The sequence below is a fragment of the Cryptomeria japonica genome, unplaced genomic scaffold (genome assembly GCF_030272615.1).
Source record: "Cryptomeria japonica unplaced genomic scaffold, Sugi_1.0 HiC_scaffold_157, whole genome shotgun sequence".
Lineage (NCBI taxonomy): Eukaryota > Viridiplantae > Streptophyta > Pinopsida > Cupressales > Cupressaceae > Cryptomeria > Cryptomeria japonica.
Genome location: NW_026728979.1, coordinates 324367 through 330000, shown reverse-complemented (window position 1 = coordinate 330000; position 5634 = coordinate 324367).

Here is a 5634-nt window from a genome sequence, read left to right as displayed (position 1 = left end):
GGTGTGAGGTTACGGATGCAGCATTGATAGCAATCGAGGTGTGAGGCGAAGGATGCAGAAGTGAGAGCCGAGGGATGTAGCAGAGATAGCAATCGGGGTGTGTGATGCAGAAGAGATAGCAATCGAGGTGTGCGGTGGGAAGGGCCCAGCAGCCAGAATGCATGAAGCGACGGATGAAGCAGTGATGACAACCGGGCTGTGAGGAGAGGAGGGATGCAGCCAAGAAAGCAATCAGGGCTCGAGGCAAGGGATGCATCAAGGATAGCAATCATGTTGTGAGGCGAGATTCCAAAGGCTAAACGTGAGAGGCTGCAGGGTCGACTCAGAGAGGTCTATGCATGTGAGAGGCTGAAAGCAAGGTCGACTCGGAGCGGTCTATGCATCGGGCGCGCTTGGGGCGACTACCAGTGCCAACCCCTTATCCCGCGACGCGTCCGACAAAGAGAACGTTCCAAGGCGGCAGAGGAGGTTACCAGCCGAAGGATGCAGTAGCAATAACAGGTATAGTTCCGCGGCGGCCGAGAAGACTCACCGCATAGGAATCGGGATGCGAGGCGAGGGATGCGGCGGGAAGGCCCCGACGGCTAAACGGAAGAGGCTGCAGGGCCGCCTCGGAATGGTCCAAGCATCGGATGCGATTGGGACGACTACCAGTGCCAACCCCTTATCCCGCGATGCGTCCGATACACAGATAGTTCCAAGGCGGCCGAGGAGCCTCACCGCATATCAATCGGGGTGCGAGGCGAGGGATGGGGCGGGAAGGCCCCAACGGCTAGACGGAAGAGGCTTCAGGGCCACCTCGGAATGGTCCAAGCATCGGACGCGCTTGGGGCGACTGCCAGTGCCAACCCCTTATCCCGCGATGCGTCCGATACACAGATGGTTCCAAGGCGGCCGAGGAGCCTCACCGCATAGCAATCGGGGGTGCGAGGCGAGGGATGGGGCGGGAAGGCCCCAACGGCTAGACGGAAGAGGCTTCAGGGCCGCCTAGGAATGGTCCAAGCATCGGACACGCTTGGGGCGAATACCAGTGACAGCCCCCTATCCCGCGATGCGTCCGATACGAAGATGGTTCCAAGGCGGCCGAGGAGCCTCACCGCATAGCAATCGGGGTGCGAGGTAGGGGATGCGGCGAGATGGCCCCAACGGCTAGACGGAAGAGGCCACAGGGCCGCGTCGGAATAGTCCAAGCATCGGACGCGCTTGGGGCGACTACCAGTGACAACCCCTTATCCCGCGATGCGTCCGATACGAAGATAGTTCCAAGGCGGCCGAGGAGCCTCACCGCATAGCAATCGGGGTGCGAGGTGGGGGATGCGGCGAGATGGCCCCAACGGCTAGACGGAAGAGGCTGCAGGGCCGCCTCGGAATAGTCCAAGCATCGGACGCGCTTGGGGCCACTACCAGTGACAACCCCTTATCCCGCAATGCGTCCGATACGAAGATAGTTCCAAGGCGGCCGAAGAGCCTCACCGCATAGCAATCGGGGTGCGAGGTGGGGGATGCGGCGAGATGGCCCCAACGGCTAGACGGAAGAGGCCACAGGGCCGCCTCGGAATAGTCCAAGCATCGGACGCGCTTGGGGCGACTACCAGTGACAACCCCTTATCCCGCGATGCGTCCGATACGAAGATAGTTCCCAGGCGGCCGAGGAGCCTCACCGCATAGCAATCGGGGTGCGAGGCGAGGGATGCGGCGAGATGGCCCCAAAGGCTAGACGGAAGAGGCTGCAGGGCTGCCTCGGAATAGTCCAAGCATCGGACGCGCTTGGGGCGACTACCACTGCCAACCCCTTATCCCGCGATGCGTCCGATACACAGATAGTTCCGAGGCGGCCGAGGAGGTGGGGGATGCAGCGAGATGGCCCCAACGGCTAGACGGAAGAGGCTGCAGGGCCGCCTCGGAATAGTCCAAGCATCGGACGCGCTTGGGGCGACTACCAGTGACAACCCCTTATCCCGCGATGCGTCCGATACACAGATAGTTCCGAGGCGGCCAAGGAGCCTCACCGCATAGCAATCGTGGTGCGAGGTGGGGGATGCGGCGAGATGGCCCCAACGGCTAGACGGAAGAGGCTGCAGGGCCGCCTCGGAATGGTCCAAGCATCGGATGCGCTTGGGGCGACTACCACTGCCAACCCCTTATCCCGCGATGCGTCCGATACACAGATAGTTCCAAGGCGGCCGAGGAGCCTCACAGCATAGCAATCAGGGTGCGAGGCGAGGGATGCGGCGAGAAAGCCCCAACGGCTAGAGGGAAGAGGCTTCAGGTCCGCCTCGGAATGGTCCAAGCATCGGACGCGCTTGGGGCGACTACCAGTGACAACCCCTTATCCCGCGACGCGTCCGATACACAGATAGTTCCAAGGCGGCCGAGGAGCCTCACCGCATAGCAATCGGGGTGCGAGGCGAGGGATGCGGCGAGAAGGACCCAACGGCTACACGGAAGAGGCTTCGGGGCCGCCTCGGAATGGTCCAAGCATCGGACGCGCTTGGGGCGACTACCAGTGACAACCCCTTATCCCGCGACGCGTCCGATACACAGATAGTTCCAAGGCGGCCGAGGAGCCTCACCGCATAGCAATCGGGGTGCGAGGCGAGGGATGCGGCGAGAAGGACCCAACGGCTACACGGAAGAGGCTTCGGGGCCGCCTCGGAATGGTCCAAGCATCGGACGCGCTTGGGGCGACTACCAGTGACAACCCCTTATCCCGCGACGCGTCCGATACACAGATAGTTCCAAGGCGGCCGAGGAGCCTCACCGCATAGCAATCGGGGTGCGAGGCGAGGGATGCGGCGAGAAGGACCCAACGGCTAGACGGAAGAGGCTTCGGGTCCGCCTCGGAATGGTCCAAGCATCGGACGCGCTTGGGGCGACTACCAGTGACAACCCCTTATCCCGCGACGCGTCCGATACACAGATAGTTCCAAGGCGGCCGAGGAGCCTCACCGCATAGCAATCGGGGTGCGAGGCGAGGGATGCGGCGAGAAGGACCCAACGGCTAGACGGAAGAGGCTTCGGGTCCGCCTCGGAATGGTCCAAGCATCGGACGCGCTTGGGGCGACTACCAGTGACAACCCCTTATCCCGCGACGCGTCCGATACACAGATAGTTCCAAGGCGGCCGAGGAGCCTCACCGCATAGCAATCGGGGTGCGAGGCGAGGGATGCGGCGAGAAGGACCCAACGGCTAGACGGAAGAGGCTTCGGGTCCGCCTCGGAATGGTCCAAGCATCGGACGCGCTTGGGGCGACTACCAGTGACAACCCCTTATCCCGCGACGCGTCCGATACACAGATAGTTCCGAGGCGGCCGAGGAGCCTCACCGCATAGCAATCGGGGTGCGAGGCGAAGGATGCGGCGAGAAGGACCCAACGGCTAGACGGAAGAGGCTTCGGGTCCGCCTCGGAATGGTCTAAGCATCGGACGCGCTTGGGGCGACTACCAGTGACAACCCCTTATCCCGCGACGCGTCCGATACACAGATAGTTCCAAGGCGGCCGAGGAGCCTCACCGCATAGCAATCGGGGTGCGAGGCGAGGGATGCGGCGAGAAGGACCCAACGGCTAGACGGAAGAGGCTTCAGGGCCGCCTCGGAATGGTCCAAGCATCGAACGCGCTTGGGGCGACTACCAGTGACAACCCCTTATCCCGCGACGCGTCCGATACACAGATAGTTCCGAGGCGGCCGAGGAGCCTCACCGCATAGCAATCGGGGTGCGAGGCGAGGGATGCGGCGAGAAGGACCCAACGGCTAGACGGAAGAGGCTTCAGGGCCGCCTCGGAATGGTCCAAGCATCGGACGCGCTTGGGGCGACTACCAGTGACAACCCCTTATCCCGCGACGCGTCCGATACACAGATAGTTCCGAGGCGGCCGAGGAGCCTCACCGCATAGCAATCGGGGTGCGAGGCGAGGGATGCGGCGAGAAGGACCCAACGGCTAGACGGAAGAGGCTTCAGGGCCGCCTCGGAATGGTCCAAGCATCGGACGCGCTTGGGGCGACTACCAATGACAACCCCTTATCCCGCGACGCGTCCGATACACAGATAGTTCCGAGGCGGCCGAGGAGCCTCACCGCATAGCAATCGGGGTGCGAGGCGAGGGATGCGGCGAGAAGGACCCAACGGCTAGACGGAAGAGGCTTCAGGGCCGCCTCGGAATGGTCCAAGCATCGGACGCGCTTGGGGCGACTACCAGTGACAACCCCTTATCCCGCGACGCGTCCGATACACAGATAGTTCCGAGGCGGCCGAGGAGCCTCACCGCATAGCAATCGGGGTGCGAGGCGAGGGATGCGGCGAGAAGGACCCAACGGCTAGACGGAAGAGGCTTCAGGGCCGCCTCGGAATGGTCCAAGCATCGGACGCGCTTGGGGCGACTACCGTTGCCAACCCCTTATCCCGCGATGCGTCTGATACACAGATAGTTCCGAGGCGGCCGAGGAGCCTCACCGCATAGCAATCGGGTTGCGAGGCAGATTATTGGGAAGGGAACCCCCTGGGATGCGGCTCAAGCAGTGCCCAAAGGGACTGGAATGCGGAATCACATCGAGAGACCCAAATGCTATACGAGGGCTCAAATCGAATTATCGATTTGGCCACGACATGGACGCATCGGAACGACTACCTTTGCCGAACCACTCGCAATTGCATCCATACCGAAACCAATAGACATTTCCGTTAGAGCCCTCGCATAGCATTCGGGAATCTCGCATGCCCCTCTAAATCGACCAATGCTGGCGCTCAATGAAAATCCGAGCGCTACCACCGTTCGAGCGCCAGCATTGGTCGAGTTAGAGGGGCACGGGGGAGAATGCTCCAGTCAACACCTCCCCTATATAAGTTATTTGTCCGATTCTCGCACAACCGTAGTCTGCCTCGTCGAATCAAACAACGGTCCCAGATTCCGACTTCCGTTCCGTAGAGACCCAAAAGCTAGATGGAGGCTCGCAAGAAAGAGAGTCGGCGCATAGCAATCGGGTTTCTCGAACGTTTAGGGACCGAGCTCACTTGCGGATAGGGCAAAATCCGCCAAGCAACCCAAAAGCTAGACGGGGGCTCGAATCGAATCGCCTAGGCGGCCACAACAACGACGTGTTGGATCGACTACCAGTGCCAAACCATTCAGCAAGACTAGTCTGTGTCGAGGCCGGATAGAGATTCTCAGAGAGCGCCCGCATAGCATTTAGGAGACCTGCCGCGTCCCTCACACTCGACAAATGGTGGTGCACGTTTATAAATCCGAGCGATCCCAACCCTTTCAAGCACCAACATCGGTCGAGATAGAGGGGCACGGAGGGGGCTGCGTGAGACAACACAGTCCCCTATATAAGTTATTTGTCCGATTCTCACACATCCGAAGAATGGTCATCAAATCGGACAACAGCCCAAACTTCCGACTTCCGTCCCAGAAAGCCCAAGAGCTATCTAAAACGTTCATGGCCGGAACTCGATCGCGGCTATACCAGTCCGCCAAGCAACCCAAAAGCTAGACTGGAGCTCTAGTCGAATCACCTCTGTGGCCATTGCAAGGACGTGTTGGAGCGACTACCATTGCCGAACCATTCCGCAGGTCGAGTCCATACCAAGGCCGCATAGAGATTCACGATGAGCTCCTGCATAGCAATCAGGAG